General features: G+C 38.3%; 1 pseudogene; it reads left to right on the top strand.

Moving 5' to 3' along the window:
- Positions 1–19,432, top strand: part of LOC112627086 — a 45,326-nt pseudogene extending 25,894 nt beyond the window's left edge.
- Positions 19,433–19,846: the final 414 nt, after the last annotated feature.

Genomic DNA, 19,846 nt, shown 5'->3' with positions numbered 1-19,846 from the left:
CTTAGAAGAAAAATGCTCAAGCCCAGTATGGTGTGTTTACACTGCAACGCAATTCCCTAGCCAGGCCAGACCACAAGGATCCAAAATTTCCAAGGACCTATAAACAGATTTTCCCGGTTGAAAGATGCAAGTCTTTGGACTCCAGCTGCCCTGCTGCTGCTTTCTGAGCCAAACCTTCTTGGTTGAGGACTTTTTCCTCGGAATTTGACTGTCTCCACAGTTCCACCCTGCCTCAGCTAAAAGGTTCTCTGTTCCAGCTCTGAAATCCTGAGGAACTATCCGTCTTGTTCTTATTTAAACATTCTAGCCCAGAAATAACTTGCAGGATGAAAGGGGGTCTTATTTCAGCTCTGCTTGGGCTGTTTCACTCCGGTACAAACATTTTCTATGTACTCTTTTTCAGCACTCCTTACACAGCACTAATCAGAAAAATATTCCCTCCTTCTTGACTTCGCATTAGCTGTTTGAACAACCCAGAGTTTTCCAGCAGCTGAGGTGATTGCACACATCATTGCCAGAGTAGTTATATTTTATGTCCTTCCATTATTTTTGCTGGTCCTTGCAAGTGGGTCAAGATAGAGCTGAAATTTTCTCAAAAGGAACATATTATGCTATGTAAATAATAAAAGCAAAACCAGCATTTGTTTCTCTATAAGACAAATTAACGCCAGGCTTTTCCTTGCATATAATAATCATATCTAAAACCACTGGTGATGCATTTGACTGCAACAATGCACTGGGCTGTAGAATTTAGGTCCCTTGTTACCGCCCCACTGATGCAGGGAACTGATAGTAATGAAGATGTAGTGTATCTTTGAGCTCCAGTTGTTGGGCTCTGCCACCCACCCATTGATTCCATAAATGGTTTCTTTTCCAGATTGTGAAAGCAACCGATAAGCCATTTCCTCTCATCACCACAGCACTTCAGGCAGAGCTTCTATATTGATCTATCCTCTTTACTCCCAGCCCTCACCAGCCCAAGGCAAGGCAGGATTTCCTTTAGAACACTTCAAAGCCCTCCAAATAATTTTGGTGAGATCTTTAAAAATGCAATTCTTCCCCTAGATTTTACTTTTCATAACACCATGAAAGTCAGTCATATGAATTGGGTCATTCTCATCATACCCAACTCAAACAAAGTCAGAAGCCGGGGGAGAAAAGCACTCGGGACACATAATGTTGCTCCAAAAATGTTAATTTTCTGCAGCCTGGTTGCTGAAACTGCCTGCTGTAACCCGAAGCCAGTTTGATCTAATGGCTTCTGAAATAAACTGCTGCAACTCTAATTTTACCCACTGCCATCACTCACCAATCAGAACTTGCCAGTCCTCCAAAACTGTACTTGTGCCAATGAACAAAAAAGAGCAATATGTAACATTTCTCCTTTTTATAAAACCTGCAAATTTCTCTTTGTTCTTCAGACATATTGAAGACCACCAGCTCTGTGTGTATTCCCCAAATTGTGATTGTTATATTCCAGGTAAATCCTTGCATTTAGAGATTTGCCTCTACATATTCATTTTACTTTAACAACACTCAGGCTCTAGGGTTAGCTGTTAAAAGGAGGATTATTAGGTAGAGAAAGTCGGAGAAATATATGTGCCTTTCTAACGTTGTGTTGTAAAACAAAAAGACCACAATCTACTTTTTCAAGAATTATATTCCCCTGAGAATGCCAGCTAAAGTTGGCAATGAAACAAATAGGAATAATGTCTGAGTACAAAAAGGTCTCATTTTGTTGTTTTCTATTTAGATTGTATTCTAACATTTATCCTAAAATATTAAAAAAATTAAAAATCATTGCAGATACATTATTGCAGTTTTAAAATAGATCCTCCCCCAAAATTAGATTGGTATTGCCTTTTAAGAGTATTTCACATATGCTCAGCTGAGCAGCACGCTGCCAGAAAAGCTAGGTCTAGACCAAATCAAGAGCTGGCAAGACAGCTTTCCAGGCACAGAAAAGAAAGAAAAGCCCCTGCTCATCTTTCCAATGCTCTGCCGCTCACAAGGCCTCAGAGGGTTTAGTTAAGGGGACTGGTGACCTAAAGGGTAAATGTCTGAGATGTTTTTAATGAAAGAAGAAAACCTAACATCTGCAGAGGAAATACAATAAATACTGATGTACCCACCACTAAAAATGAACAATATTTTACATTATTTACTTCAAAATATCTTTTATTTAAAGAAATAAGCACACACATTTCCAAGAAGACGACATCTCCTCTCTTCCCATGCTCAGACACATTTTTCTCTCTCCAATCCCGGAAGCAACTTACATCACCACACAGTATGTCTAATCTGTACATATGTTTAAAATCATGCTTTTGAACATGTAATGTGAGTAGTTATATAGATATACATATATATCCACAAATGCCATATAACATTATTATATCACCATTTTGTAAAGAAATTGTATCAAAATGTAACTTGCATTTCTCATTCAACATTGTTTTTAAGCTCTTTCCAAGTTGAGGTATGAAAATATTCCTAACTTATTTTAGCTATTGTACAACATTTCATCCTCATCGATGCATCACAATTCATTAATCTCCACTCTCTTACTGACAAACATTGGAATCAATTCCAAGATTTTGTTATTAAAAACAATGCTGCAAAGAACATTCTTTGGCATATCTCTGTGTTGCACATGCACAAAATTTTCACTAGGATAGAAACCCACAAGTGAAATCAAGAGTCACGGGGTATGGGCATTTTCAACTCTGCTTAATATCACCAAATCACTTTCCAAAGTAACCAGTCGGCACTCCTACCATTAGTGATTATGCATTCTCTTGTCTCCACCAACATTTTCTATTAGCAAACTGCTTAAATTCTGCGAATTCTTCTATTGTAAAATGTCATCTAGCTGTTTTAATTTATATTTCCTTGAACACTAGTAAGGTTGAGCATCTCTTTGTGTGTGTATTGCTACTTGAATTTCTTCTGTAAAATTTCTGCTTGTATCTTCTTCCTATTACTCTGCATGATTATCTTTAACTTACTGATTTGTAAGTTCTTTAGATAGGCTGCTAACCAATGTTTTTCTCCTTTTTTATTTTTTCAAAACTATGTTGCATCAAGAAGCTCCACTATGCCTTGGAAATTAGTCAAATGTTACAGATCCACATACTCAGGCCCTTTTAGAGCATCAAAATTTAATCTTCAGAATGATATTAAGAAATTCCTTGATTTGAGAGTGAGAGTGCTCAGGAGGACCAATAGATTATGGAGAAAAGGCTAGAACCTAGAGATTTCATGTAAAGCTTTAGGTATATCATTCTGTCATGATCTCAGGAATACATAATTTTGACCTAATTAGAATAGGTTTTCTCAAAAAAGGATTAGGATTTTAACTCTGTCACCTTTCCAAGCAGTTCTAAGCCATGCTCTGAGAATCCCTCAAGCTTTGTAACTGGATGCCAATCATTTATTTTTAATGTTTACATGGGTAGCTTTTCCTTTAAGGGAAGGGAGACAACTCACTGATCAGCAACAATGGCAATAGTAAATGATACTCCACCTGAAATTGTCTGCTGCCGAATGAGAACACTGCATTTCCCTAAGCAATGTCATCCTGGACGTCGTTAAACTGATGATCAGAAGTGTCATTTTGCAAAAGCTGTATTTCTAGAACTTTCTATGGTCTTTTTTTCTTGAGGGGAGGATGTCACTCTAATTTTAAGAGAGGCAATTTAACAACAATTAAATGTAATGTATATGTATTAAGTAAAGAGGCAGAATCCATCCACATCCTCTAAATCAGGGGTGTCCAATCTTTTGGCATCCCTGGGCCACACAGGAAGAAGAATAATTGTCTTAGGCCACAAATATACTAACACAATAACCAATGAGCAAAAACAAACAAACGAAAAAACAAAAAACTCATGATGTTTTAAGAAAGTTCACAAAATTGTGTTGGGCCTCATGCAAAGCCATCCTGGGCTGCATGCGGCTCACGGACTGTGGATTGGACAAGCTTGCTCTAAATAGAGGAAGAGGGGTTTGGATTCTATTTCTTCTTCCCAACGGTCGGAAAGAGAAGAAACAGAGAATTTGCCATTAGAAACCACTTTGCCATCATGCATGACAAGCTTTCCAAGCAGCTGTCTTGGGTGAGGAGTTAAAAATAAGTGTGACCCCATTAAGGGAAATACCCAGATTGACTGGCATCACCTTAATGTGGTGAAGTTCTTCCAAGAACATACGCAGCAGCAGAGAGAGCAGACGCAGACCCATGGAGTACAGAGAGTGAAAGCTAGGCAAAACCTTAATACAGACATGGAAAGGGGCCTCCTGGTCCCACTTCCTCTCCAAAAGCAGGGAAGAAATGACCCAGAGATAAAATGGTTCTTCTAAACATGTTGGCAGTCCTAAATCTTTCTCCTTTCACAACTAGCGGAGGGTATCACTGAACTAACCACGGAAACTTCTACCAGCTCAGACTCCAACTTCAACATTTAGAAAATATCTTCATATGGTGTACACATATCAGGAGATCCACGCAGCATCTGCCCAACAGTTTTAGACTCAATGCCAGACCTAAATCATTCTCATGTTCATGTTCAAGGGTGGATAAACAATACAGAATCTATAAAAACAAAATAAAGATATATAACATTGTAAACTAGAAATAAACAGCATCCACCTGAAATGGAAACACTACATTAAAACAGAAATAAAGTTCAGATAGCACCTGTTTTGTGCTCATAATAAAATCCAATAAAACAGGCTCTGAGATAAAGAAGAAAGATTATATGATAGTCTTATACTGAAAAATAAAGGAAACTTGGTAGATAGTGAAAAAAATGAAGAAACTAATATTACTAAAACTAAACTTTAAACTGTATTATAATCAATAAACTGTAGAGTACAGTAAAAACAGAATTAGTTATGTAAATAAAAAGATTGAAACACTTTCCTTGATTTAGAAGACTGGTGAAAATGAGAGAGAAGCACATGAAATCAAAAGAAAAGTTAGACACAAAAGAAAAATATTTTCTGAGATGAAGATCTGAATTTGCAGATCAAATATATTCATCCTGTAGCAAGATAATTTGTTAAAATGAGATCAGCACTTAGACATATCCTGTTCAAACAGTGGAATTACAAAAAGTAAAGATGATTTTCCACAAGAGTCAAGCAGAGAGAGTTGGGTTTTACAGGAGGAGGATTGCTTTATAAAGGAAAAAATTTCGGCTTGGCCTTAAAGGTCTTCTATACAACACTAAAAGTCAAATAATAAGACAAAAATGTTCAAAGATAAAATGATAAATTAAAATAATAAAACAAAACCCTCAGGTTTCTGAAGACAAAGGTCTTCAGGACCAAAAAAGATAAATCAAAATAAAAAGCCCAAGAATGAGTAATTTATTTAATAAAAGGTTAATATGGAAGATTAATGTCATTTCAATATAGAATTGCTCATATATTTTTCCATTTTCATTATATAATTATTTTTGAATATTATTACAAAACAGGATGAAAATGTAATAATTCTTGAAAATGAAAATATGTGATACTAAAAAATATTTTACAGTAGTAAATTAGTAAATAATTATTACTAGTTTGTACTCTGTCACAACTCCAAGAATACACAGAGAATAAAAGACAAAGGATATTAGGGGGGTGTAGACAAATGAGTGAATTTCCGCATTTTTATGAGGGAACATAATACATAAAGTTTCATTCATAATGTTAATAACTACACTTTTTAAACTTAAGAATAACAACTAGAAAAATTTAAATCAATATATATGTCATTCAAGTTGCTGGAAGGAAAAATGTCAAGATAAAGGATGCTTCCTCTCCACCCTTATCACTGCTTAATCCCAAGTCTCATTACTGAGAGCATTGTCACACTTAATAGTGGTTTAACATCTCTATGAGAAGATATGCAACAAATTAATACAGCCATGCTAGATACAATCCACAGGAAGTACTAACAAGCTATCACTTGCATTAAGAAAAATCTTTTGATATTGACAAGTAAACACAATGTAGGTAGCAAAATATCCCTGGTATTCATTTCTGAATTGAGATTTAAGGCATACAAATTTACTTGGCTTGCACTAATAGTTCAATGAATTTATATTCCATCTGCCGTTAACCTATCACACTCTTGATTTTGAATTCTATTTATCCAGAATTTCTTTATTAATAAAACTATCCCATTAGTGTCATGGGCTAAAATTTCATTAAAGCTTTAAGGGTCATATAATTCCAGAGGGGTAAAAAATAAACACTCTAGTTAAATGCTTTAACTAACACACCCTAGCATAATGAAAGATTCAATCTCCACATCCTTGGCTTCACGTCCACAAAACTACATGTATTTTGCTACACAAAAGGGGTCTGGCTGTGCCCTTGTTCTCTTCTTTCATTTTTTTCTAATCAGTGACTGAACTTCAGACTGTCTTCCAACTAAGCAAGGTGAAATAAAAATTGATTATTCAGAATCCAAAATACCTTATGTTTCTAAAATAGATGTATCTTTGGTATAAGGGGAAAGCAATTTTAGAGAGAGTATTTTTAAAATCCAAAGGAAAAGACAGATGGAGAGGTAACTTTTGTATCACTACTGAGTTTATAACTTACATTGGCAGTTTGGACACACAGTTAAACTTAAGAAATTTCAAAACCGTATACTCCCTGTACATTTCTTGTATTGAGGAACATGATGATGTTGTGCATTTGCTGTCCAGACCCAAGATGGAGGAACACAATGTTGAGACCAACAATCTACTTTCCATCCCTGTGATATGGTTTGGCTCTCTGTCCCCACCCAGATCTCACCTTTAATTGTAATAATCCCCAGGTGAATTGTAATAATCCCCACGTGAATTGTAGTAATCCCCATGTGTCAAGGGCAGGACTGGGTGGGGATAATTGAATCATGGGAGTGGTTTCCCCCATACCTTTCTTGTGATAGTGAGTGAGTTCTCAGGAGATCTGATGGTTTTATAAGGGGTTTCACCTTTGCTCAGCACTCATTCTTCTTCCTGCCGCCATGTGAAGAATGATGTGTTTGCTTCCCCTTCTGCCATGATTGTAAGTTTCCTGAGATCTCCCCAGTACTGTGGAAACACAAGTCAATTAAAGCTCTTTCCTTTATAAATTACCCAGTCTTGGTTATGTCCTTTTAGCAATGGGAGAATGGACTAATACACCCTGTATGGAGCATAAAATATTTCAGAAAGTTTAAATAAGTGAAGAAAACAAATGTTTTAAATTTATTCTTGGTTAATTTGTTTCAGTCACAAATAACAAAATAAGGCACACTTGGTAATAGTGTAGCTGAAAATTGTAACAAATTTATTTATAATAACTATACAATGAAGACTGGATTTTAATCATGTTTTTCTGTTTCAACAATGAGCACATCTTTGACCTATGAATTCATGGATTATAATAATTCTCATTGCCTACCTGAATGAACCAGTCATACATAACCATTTTAGCCTTTTCTTCCTTACAGTTTATAATTTTATATAATAACAGCTGTCAGTAAACATGGAGACTTACTAAGCTAATGAATAATCATCCTTCACATTATAATTATAATTCTGCTCATCATTAACATATTTTCTAATTATTATTTTTTTATTACGGACATAAACACAGTTTGTCAGGGATCTGGAATGTCAAGTTAAGGACATTTTTCTTCTGTTGTATACGTGGTGATAAGTATAAAGAGGAAGGAGTAAAGAATTAGCGCCAAGTCACCAAGTCCAGTTCCTGACACATAGAAGATAAGCGCTAGTTGAGTGACTGGGATTAGCATTTATTGAGTGTCTACTATGTGCCAAGCAGTACTAGGTACTTTACATCATTATCGCTTCTAATCCCCTAGTTCTTGTAGTTGTGGGTATTACTATTCCCATTTCTCCAATAAAGAAGCAAAGACTCAGAGAATTTAACTTACTTGCCTATAACTTGGCTGCATTGCTAAAATTTGAAACCAGATTTGTTCAACTGTAAATCCCAGATCTTTCTTTCATATTCCTGACACCTGAAAATATTGATCACTGAAAATTATTCACAAACTATATGATCAAGGATTGCAACCTCGGTTCAACAGTGAGCAATAATACAGTGATTTACACTTCAGCAGGTTTTATTTTAAAATAAAATACATTTCATTTTAAAGATGAAATCATTTCTAGTGAAATATGATACATTTATGTCATATTGGCATTCACATCAATATCATTTTAAGAAAACCTTTAACAGAATCATAGAAGCTGAGGGTCTAAAGAGACTTCAAACTTTGGCTAATCATTGTAGGAAATTTATGTCTGTTGTTCTGATCAGGATGTTGAACCCTTCTAATACATTATGTTAGAAATTTGCTAGACATACTCTTTGCTAAAGAAAGAGAAATCATGGAGAGTAGAGTGGGTTGCCAAGGAATCAATGGCACATAAGGAAGACAAATTGATGGAGAAATTTAGAAGTAAATTCAAGTGCTTCATTTTCCATCTTCAGATCTGAAGACCAACAGATATAAATACTCAACTGGTGCTGGACTGGCTGAAATTTGAGATCTCTTTAGACCATGTAGCTCTTTGATGATACCGAAGGCCTTTCTAGAATCGTCATGATGATGATGATGATGATGATGATGAAATCCATAAAACCTCTTGAAGCTGCGAGGGTGGAAGAAGGGATATTTAGAAACTTCACATAAGTTGTGTGTGTTCAAGTGGTTATTGGGAATTTGGAAGCACATAGAGTATATTCGGACCCAACTGAATTTTGGCTGAATAGTGGCCTCTCAGATAGGTCCATATCCTAATTGCCAGAATCAGTGAATGTTACCTAATACAGAAAGAGGAACTTAGCATGTGTGATTAAGTGAAGGACCTTGAGATGGGAAGATTATCCTGGATTATCCAAGTGGATGCATGCAAACACAGCAGTTCTTCAAAGAGGGATGCAGGAGGCATCAGTGTCAGAGGAGAAGGCCATGTACTAATGGAAGCAGAGATTGGAACAATGCTCACTGAAGGTAGAGGAAGGGGGGATTACAGACCAAAGAATATAGGTGGCAACTAGAAGGTGGAAAAGGTAAGGAAGATTCTCCCCTCAAAGACTCCTGAAGAAGCCAGCCAGCAGACACCTTGACTTTAGCACGGTGAAACTGATTTTGGACTTCTAACCTCCAGAACTTGGGAAGTTAGAGATAAACTGGTTTCATTTGAAGCCACTAAATTTGTGGTAATTTGTTATAGCAGCAATAAAAATCTAATACAGTGACACTAACCAGAACTGAAATAGCTGCCTGAGCACTTTTTCTACCGAATAATTCTTTAAAGAAAAATGAGTTTTAAAAGGCAAGTCATAGCATTAACAAGATGTGCTTGTAGCTGCAGAACTCATATTACAAGTAAGTAGCAGAAATCCTGACACTGCCCAGTAACATGTTTGGCTCCAGGAGGTTTTGCCTATGTGTTCACTTTTATGGACAGTAGGGCTAGTCTTTAAGTCTGACCTCTATCATGACCTCGAAACCCACATTTCTTATTGCCACATTTCTAGGCTTCTAACTCTTGGATGTCCTTGGACATCCTACCACAACCCAGGGTTAACAGATGAAATCCAATGTCACGGTTATCTATCTAGGAAAGCATACAGTCCATATCCTGGGATTCTTTCTCATCATACGGGGTCTGCTTGCAAAAGTCATACCACTTTCCCCTGGTCCTCCTTATTTCCTTTTTGATTGCATACCACCACCCAGATCCAAAATGTTATGTCACCTTTGGCAGCTCCTTCTGGGCTCATTCCTTATTTAATTAGCCAACCAAGTATTGTAGGATCTGTTGTCTGCTTTCTACTCCCACTGTTCAAGCTAAGGTCCTGGAGATCTGCTGCAAAGACAGTGGCCTCCTAATGATTTCGGGTTTCAGTCTCCAATGCTTGTTTCCACATTCTCAGATAAATATTCCTAAAGGAATGTGCCTTCTAATCATGTCATTTCACTGCTTTCCTTTGTTCACCATGGCAACTAAAAATTATTCACATTCCCCTCGCTTTTCCCATTTTATTTTCCTTCTCTTCCCTATTCCTATACCCTTCCTCTACCTTCTAATCTAGGATCCTTGTTGTTCTCCAACAAATCTTGCTTCCCTACCTCCATGTCCTTAATCTATATTTGTTCTTTAAGTAGAAAATTCTCCTTGTAGGAGCCTCACTCCTGCATGCTGAAATATCACCTATGTAAAATAAACTAAGAAAGTATGGTGATATTAAAATATGGCCACCCATTATTTAATGTGTTTCTCTTCAAAAGAGGGAGGGGAGTGTAATTCCCTTCCTCTTGAGTGTAGGTTAGACTAAGACTTGATTTGAATAAATAGAATATGGTAGAAGTGACACTGTGTAACTTTAAGGTCATAAAAAGCATTGTGGCTGCCTTCCTGCTTTCCCCAGGAAGCTATCTGCCATGTCATGAGAATACTCTATGAAGAAATTCTATGGACAGGACCATGTGGCAAGGAACTGAGGCATCCTGCCATGTGAGTGAGCCATCTTACAGCCCCACCAAGGGCTCAGATGACAGCATCCCCAGATGACACGTTGGCTGCAACTTTATGAAGGACCCCAAGCCAGAAGCATCTAGCTAAGCCACTCCTGAACTCCCAGCCCACAGGCACTGTGATATAATAAGTGTTTGTTGTTTAAAGCCATTGTATTTTGGGATAATTTGTTATTCAGTAATAGATCATTAATATAATAATCAGTCATTTTTATTATTTCAACAAGAATTTATTGAATGCATTTGATGTGTTGGATTAGAACTTAGGGCCTGGGAATGCAGGACTAAGCTTACAAATCTGGTGTCTGCTCTTAGGCTAATTACAGTCTGGCAGGGAAACACACATTAAATGAGTAATTACTTACATAATTATCTCATTACCATTATGATAAGATCTATAAAGTAGCAGACAATTGAGCCATGATAACATTAACTAATCTGCTTTGGCAGAGTTGAGAAGACTTCTAAGCACTAAGACTTCTAGGAGTCCCCATGTGATGGTCCAGGGCTTTGAAGAGCCCTTTGGGCAGTGGTAGAATCCAGTGGTTAGAAAGGTGAGCTCTAGATTCAACTGCTTGGATTTGAGTCATCTCTGGCTCTTAGTAATTGCATGACTTCTGGCAACTTTCTTACCTCTGACTCAGTTTTCTCATCTGAAAGTGGCCATAATAATCCTTTTTGGATGGACTAAATGAACTCATACATGTGAGGCATCTAGAATAGTGCCTGGCATATTGATTGTGCTCAGTAGAAATTAGCTACTCCATTTTGAGTTTCTCTGCCTGGTCCATTTTTGGATTCTAAGTCAATGTACCTAACCCATCACTCTTAAGTCATAGCTCCATCTCTGTATGATATAATTGGGAGTCCTGTTTCATTAACCCAAAGCTGTAAGAAGTCACCGTCTTGGAACATGACTTTGGGTGACACACAAAGTTGACACCTGGGATTGAGGGGTTTTAGGGTGTAACTCTTGCATCACGCTAGCTCAGGAACAAACCTACACAAACACCACAAATTCTTTGCCTCCAGACTTGTACAATTTGTACAATTTTTAGTATTATACAACTAAGTCTTCTAATATAGCAAGAGACTTCCATCCAGATCCAATTAAAGGCTTTTTTATGTCATCATTGCATTTTCCTCTAAATGCTTAAAAAATACTTGTCATGCAGTGAAATGTAATAGGGCACAGAAGGAAAAGAAATTAGTTGCAAATACTTTGGCTCATACAAATGAATGAAGATGTATTTTTAAAGGATATATCCAGGCAAGATTAAAACTCAGAATAGCCTACCCATGTGATATGAGTCAGCACCACACAAATAACATGATGGTAAACTGTGCACCTCCTAACACATGAACCAAAAGTGCCTATAAAATATTCTGAACTGACAGTTGGTGTGTGTGGCTGTAGCCACAAAATTACACACACACACACACACGACAATAAATAAGGGGAAAACGTTCATTCAAGTGTATGCTGGTGCTGTGCCAAGTGTTTGATTTTAATTGAGCTTAAGCCCTCTTTTCTCTGTTTTTCCTCATTCAACCATGCCTACCCTGAAACTTAGACAAATCTGGATCAGAAAATCATTAAGACACCCCCCAAAAATAAAAGCTTAGGTATGACCCTATCCTGCTATTTTGCTTACTTTTCCCCATTCATTGTTTGCTAGTTTCTCTTCCAATTATCTCCTGCAGTGCCAAACATATTGTGTCGAACAGCAAATTCTGCCTTTACACTATCCAAAATAATTGTTCTAGATGGGATGGGGAAACATCATTTTTCTACTCAAAACAATTTCCAGATGAACACTCATGACTTGCACTACTCATATACAACAGACTTTTCCAGGCATTTTTGGCACCAGAGAGAGCTCATAATCATGATACTGAAACTGTTAGATGCACTGAAGTGTCCGTTGAAATGAACCACACCACCAAACTTGACACGCAAAATGAACATATTTCGTTAGCTCACTCACTTCAGGAGAGCTGTAATTCACTTTAAGAAATTAGAGATTTCCTTTGACCAGGCCTATGAGTATGATGTGGAACTAAAAGTTGTCAACAGTCATTCTTTCCAAATTGCTTTGGCCATTCTGCACAGATTTACGCACATAGTGCACTCAGAAGCAGTGAAAAAATTCCAAAAGCATGGAGCTGTATCAACGGATCCCAGTAAAATGCACAGGGAATATCTGGAGTCGTAGATGAATTTATATAAGCAAAACTTTAACCCACGTTCTCTGAGCTACCTGCAACTCTTAGTGTGGACTTTTAAAAGATATGGTCACATTGAGGTCGGTGTTGTGGTAAAAGGTACATTGCATTCCAGAAAGCTGTTTGTTACTTTGATTCACAAAACGTGTATTAGTTAAAACTTTCTTCCCCAAGTAATAGAGATTCTCGTTGGCTTAAATAAGAATGGAGAATTTATTTTAAAGACAGGGGTTTGACTTGAACTTTAGGTCAAGATACAGCCAGTTCTTGCAAGAACTGGACACAGGAAGCTAGGTAGCGTTCTTTCTCTCCTGCCCCTGTGTAGGTTGCTCAGCACTGGGATCTTTGCCTTGGCAGCCACAGGCCTCCCAATAGCAGCAGCTGAATCCAATATGCAGTTTTTCAACATATGTAGCACCAGCTTCATTGCACCCCCGTAAGTACATCAGCCCAAGCACTGGCCGGCCAATGCCTCCTCCTCAGAAATCTAAAACTAGCTCCATAAAGTGCTTCTTCTGAGCTACAGCTCTGGGACCCCTCCTCCACGCTTCTAAATTGTCGTCATTTCAGTGTCTTCCTTTTGGGCCTTCAGCCCTAAGAGTGATAGCTCCTTCCTATAATTGCTACCTCTAAGTTTTTTCTTTTTGGTTACATAATTGACAACTTTAGATCTAGTTAACATTTCTTTGTATTAAATTATTTCTTGTTCAAACAACTGGAGAGTTTTCTGTCTCACTGGACCCTGACTGATGTAAGTGTCTATTATTGAACTACATTATTTCTGTAGTCCCTCTAGCTTTAAAATTTTCTAATACATAAATACACTTTGGTAAATCACAAGAATTATATGATTATAATAACAGTAGTTGAGCATTAATGGCAAATGCCTATACTCTAAGCACCATGATAAGAGATGTACTTTGGCCATCTCATTTAGTCCTCACAATAACCTATGTGGCATGTCATATGCATATTCTAGTTTTACAGAAGAAATAACTGAGGTTCAGGGAAATTCCACAGCCTATGCAAGGCAGAAGGCTAGTAAGTAAGTGATAGAGCCTAATATTCAATGTGGTTACTGGTTCTTCTCTTTGTTCCTTTCAACCAGCTCTCATAGCACTTAACCATGGTGTAGTAGTTACTCGATTTCATGGCAGTTCCCCTCAGACAGAAAGATCAGAATAAGAGCAGAGACCAAGGTTCTATCTAGCTTTTATTTCTAATGTTGTCACTATTATGGAAGGACCACAGTAAATATTTGTTGAGTTGAAGTTTGAAACTTGAAGAAACCAATCTGGAGGATTTGAAAAGACAGAATGACTCATGAAGAGAAGTTAAGTCCTAGAGCTATTTGGAGCAGCCAATTGAAATGGCTTTCAAAACAGATGTAGGCCTTGGCATCTAAACAGTATGATTATGTGCCCAGGAAAGGAGAATTTCATGCAAGTTACTCTGTATGCAAGATCCAAGTAAGTTTTCTGAAACTGGTGTCAACCCAAGAAGGGTGGACCTAAATCCCAGAGAAAAAAGTCTTCACTATGAACACAAAGGTACAAGAGACCTCTGGTTTGAACTAAAAACTCCAACTGATACTAAATCGAGGACATATAATTTCCTAATTCAAATATAATTTTGCCCTAAGACACCCTCATACTTTAAAACAGTAGGCTGTGCACGGTGGCTCACGCCTGTAATCCCAGCACTTTGGGAGACCCAAGCAGGCGGATCACTTGAGGTCAGGAGTTTGAGACTAGCCTGGAGAACATGGTGAAATCCTGTTTCTACTAAAAAAATAAAATAAAAAATTAGCTGGGCGTGGTGGCAGGTGCCTGTAATCCCAGCTACTCGGGAGGCTGAGGCAGGAGAATGGCGTGAACCCAAGAGGCGGATCTTGCAGCAGTGAGCCGAGATCGCGCCATTACATTCCAGCCTGGGCAACAGAGTGACTCTGTCTCAAAAAAAAAAAAAAAAAAAAAAAGTAGTTGGTCCACTTTTATATGGCCATACAGGGGACCCAAGGACATTGCTTTCATGGCGAGATAAACCCTAGCTCCTGGGAAGTAATAGCAGACAGTCATCCAAACTATAGTGACATTAGCAGAAACCCTTTCAATTAGAGATTATCCCAAGGCTTCATCTAGTTAGGGTGCAGCATTTCCTCTTGAGAAAAGTATAACAATTTTTCTCTAAATTGGATGGCTTAACTATTACCACAATGGTAAGTTATATAGTTGAAAATTTAAACTCTTTATATTCAAAGCACCAGAATGACCTAGAGAATCAATTAATTTGTCCTGCTATTCAGTGAAATTTTTGTAGTTTCAAGTGCACCAAAATGTGTATTGGCAACAGAAAAATAATTAGTTCAAAAAACTTCACAAACTTTCAAATTTACACACTTGGGAAGTTACTTTACATTTCCTTTCCTAGTGTGCCCATTTGTTTGGGATTAATAAATGCTCAGGCACTCAGCTGCTCACATATTTTTCACAGCTGTTTGTTAAGAGACCCTGAGAATGTTTCAAAGTTCAAATTGGTGTCAAGCTGTTTGAATTTCCAAATTCAACTTCTAGGCAAAAAAAGCTAGCGTCTCTCAAGTCTGTTGTTACGGACTTTTTGGTGATATTTCAATGCAAGAAATTCACTTTTTGTTTTGTTTTCTTTTGCATCACAAATGGATCATGTTTTATTGACCATTAAACTATGAATCTTTTAAAAAAAATGAGTTGAATGGTCATGAAGGTATGAATTTTTCTGTTGCCTTACAATGAGAACTTTTCCCTGTAGAAATATATGACTTAATAAACTTACAAAATTTTAGACTGTAATAAAATATCCAAAATTTGTCCATACCCAAGCAAACTGAAAATCTTAACTAATCTTTCTCAATTATCTAGTCCTTAGTTTCTCCATAAATATAAAGCAGGACACACACAAAATAATGAAACGAATTTTTTTTTTTTTTTTTTTTTTTTGAGACAGAGTCTCACTCTGTTGCCCAGGCTGGAGTCCAGTGGTGCAATCTTGGCTCACTGCAACATTTATCTCCTGGGTTCAACCTATTTTCCAGCCTCAGCCTCCTGAGCAGCGGGACTATCACCATTCCTGGCTAATTATTGTATTTTTAGTAGAGACAGGGTTTCACCATGCTGGCCAGGCTGGTCTCAAACTCCTGACCTCAGGTGATCCACCCGCCTTGACCTCCTAAAGTTCTGGGATTATAGGCATGAGCCATGGTGTCTGGCCTAAATTACAATTTTGATGACTATCCCTCCAAATGCCAAGTGATGAAGTAATGGTCTTCAACTAAATATTGAAAATCTGCATATTAAAAATTGAAAACCTGTATATGAAAATGTATAGACATCGGAGATCCAGCCAGCTGGCAAAATTGATGTTAGCCTACATAATACTTTTTTTTAAGTAATAAAAAGAAATGAGAATTTGGTTAAATATTATGGTAGAAATTTTCAAGTACCTTAGCTAATATTTAGAGTTTATTGGCTATTTAAAAACACTCCTTTGAGTTTCAGCTGGTTCTAAACAACATCTGTGATCCATATCCCTAAAGTCTGCAGAAGCATAACATCCACACATTATTTGGTTTCACAACTGAATGTTTTGATATTCAGCTATATTAAAGTAATGAGCCCAATTACTAAAATAATCTTACACAGTTTTCCCAGACAAAAAGAACGATTGTGTTTGCGAGTCCTTCTGTTTCTACCAACCATCTTAAACACCAGCCTATTGTAAATTATAAAGCCCTGCTTAATCACAGCAGTGCATTGTCTGCAAACTTCCCTAAAATACCTACTTTAGAATATCAGGCACACTCATTGATAAACAAGTACACATTTCGAAAGAATCCTTTGCCAATTTTAACCAATTAAAGATGAAAGCTATGATATTGCTGGAGGCAAATAAAAGATTTTCTTTTCTTTTGCTCTTGCCCATAGCAACTAATGACAATAGCGTTTTAAAATATCAAAAGTTAGATCCCCGAAATCACTCACATTATTAAAATGACCTTTGTTTAAAGTATAACAAAGTACATTAAAATATTGTATGTGAGGATATATGTTTACAAAGTGAAGAATGCCAATATTAACAAGGGCTGGAAGAAATGATCACTCACTAGCCTTCTAAGCCTGATCTATCATCATTATTTAATATCGTGCCGTCATTGACCAAATTGCCAATTTGTTCTGAAATTGTCAACTAGAAACATGACACAGTTAGATAAGCAAATTATTATTTCCCAATAATTTCCAATAAGTTGTTGGCTCCCTGAACCACTTGTTATGAAAACAGTTTGAATTGAACTTGCCAATTTCATAATTTGATGATCACTAGTTTCCCTTTCACAAAGGTTTAGTCTGGCCCTTACATTAAATCAAATTCCCACATGGATGTATCCCTTCACCACCTTCCAACCCCTCACGACCTGTCACACACACCCAGGCCCACAGGTGCACCATGAACCCTCCCTACTTGCTGGGGGTTAGCCTTTTTTTTTTTTTTTTTTTTTTTTTGAGATAGTGTCTTGCTCTGTCACCCAGGCTAGAGTGCAGTGGTGCTATCTCGGCTCACTGAAACTTCCGCCTCCCAGGTTCAAGCAATTCTCCTGCCTCAACCTCCCAAGTAGCTAGGATTAGAGGCGTGAGCCACTGCGCCTGGCCTTAGACTTTTATTGGATGATGTAGTTCAGACAACGTAGTAAGGCAACTTTTAACCTGCTGCTGCTAAACCAAAATGGTTTTGATTTGGTTCCCATTCATAGCTTGTTTAAAATACAATTGACACTGAACAATCCAGAGAGGCAGGACTCAGTAACGTTGCCAAAAAAATTCTTCTGTTAATACACTCATTTCTCTGAATTAAGAGCTCAAACCTCACATGTGAGGAGTATGTGTGTTCATCTTATCTTTGTCTTCAAGTTTGATACTCAGAGCAGCCCACTCATAAGTTTAATGCGTTTCTACACTAGAAAAAGGAATGAAACAGCATTTACTGGGACTCACTGTGAGCCAGGCATTGAGGGAGATTTCACCTAGGCTTCAATTAATGAACCCTCCAATAATCCTTTGAGATTGGAATGATTATAACATCCCCCCATTTACAAATAAGGTAACCAAGACTCAGAAACTAAATTTGATCTTAGTAGTAAGTGACCTGGATCTGAATCCAGGGAAAATTGGGTTTGTTTAAGTAAAACTGAATCTGATTTCTGGGCTGGCGATCTGCTGGGATGATACAAAATGTTGCCCAAATGGGTCAGTAGACAGTGGGCATTTTGCAATACCCCGCACAACCTGCAATTAATGAGTATTTGAGTTGATATTTCTTTAATATTTGCCTTTCCTGTTTCCTTGTAAGCTCTATGAGAAGATGTAGGTAGTTTCATCCATCGCTCTATTTCCAGTGCTAGCACGTAGGAGGCGTTCGCTAAATATCTTCTGACTGTCTAATGTGCTCTGCCTCTCCTGCTCGTTTTCTCAAAGACATCTAAGCAGATTGGCACAAGGACAGAATAATCCTGGATATACCCACCAACAGACTTCTCTGTCAATTTAATCCTGTGCCTCACCAATGCCCCTTATCTTTTAGAAGCCAACAATAACCAGCCTTTAGCTAATTGCTTTCAAATCGATTAGGAGTGTTTCCAAGTAGAATAATAATAGATTCAGTCATTATTGAACTCTGACAGTATGCCACATACTTAAGCGCATACATGCATCATCTTACAGTAGATGTTATCATTCTCCCAATTTTACGGATTAAAATTTGTACTGTAGTGTGGGCACTGTGGCTCAGGAGGACTTGCCAGGCCATCTGAAGGACAGCTGTAGCACCGCCCTGGTGCTATGCTCATTCAAAGACTCCAGCTGCAAGCACAGGTGCCCTAAGTGGGCAATGGCATGGCATGTGGAGGAGAGTGTGAAGCCACATCTGGTCATGATGTGTGCTCTGTTGATCTGGCAATGGCAGGAGCTGCAGGACCTTCAGCAAGAGCTGGAGGAGCTATCAGCGGGCAGTGATGGTATGCTTATCTGGAAGACTGGCAGCTGTGGTCGGTGGCTACAGGAGGCCAAGGCCAAGTCCAACCTTGAGTGCTTCAGCCCAGCCTTCTACACACATAAGTGTGGTTACAAGCTGCAGGTGTCTGCATTCCTCAATGACAAAGGCAGTGGTGAGGGCACACGCCTCTCACTATACATTGACTTGCTGCCTGGTGCCTTTGACAATCTCCTTGAGTGGTCCTTTGCCCACTGTGTCACCTTCTGCCTGCTGGATCAGAGCGACCCTGGGCTGGCTAAACCACAGCATGTCACTGACACCTTCCACCCAGGCCCAAACTGGAAGAACTTCCAGAAGCCGAGCACCTGGGGGGGCTCCCTGGATGAGAGTTCTTTGGGCTTTGGTTATCTCAAGTTCATCTCCCACCAGGACATCCAAAAGCGAAAAACTATGTACAGTGTGGGGAATAGGTCTTGGGGTCATCAAGGGCTGGAAACAAGTGACCTCAGGGACTGTCTCCCTTCTTGGGTAGGGCAGACATGCCCTGGTGCCGGTCATACTCTACCTGGACTGAGGTGCCTGCTCAGGTGCTATGTCCTAAGAGCCATAGGGGGGTGGAAGTTGGGGATGGAGAAAGGGTAGTTCAAAGAATCTGTCTTGAGATCTGATTTTTTTCCTCTTTCCCTAGCTGTGCCCCCTCTGGTTATTTATTTCCTTAGTGCCAAGAGGGCACAGCAGGGCAGCCTTGATTTTTAAGAAATCCATAAGTGTATTTATTAGAAAAAAAAAATTGTACTTTGGCAAGTTTAGGCTACTTCTCCTAGAAGGAAGAATTATGAAGAAGGAGGAGATAAAAAGCCAAAAGGGAGACGGGACAGTGGCTCTGGAGATGAAAAAGAGCCTAGTAACACAGATATTCAAATTTCTCAGACCTGAAACCACACCACTCTCAGCCCTTCCCCAATTCTGCAGGGCGGCCTGGGGCGTCCCTGGGGAGTGCCGCATAGGCAAGCCCATCCATGATCCTTCACTCTGGCCTTCTGGAAAGTTCACCTG

This window comes from Theropithecus gelada, chromosome 6 (genome assembly GCF_003255815.1).
Source record: "Theropithecus gelada isolate Dixy chromosome 6, Tgel_1.0, whole genome shotgun sequence".
NCBI classification, from domain to species: domain Eukaryota; kingdom Metazoa; phylum Chordata; class Mammalia; order Primates; family Cercopithecidae; genus Theropithecus; species Theropithecus gelada.
This window is presented reverse-complemented; position numbering and strand designations above follow the sequence as displayed.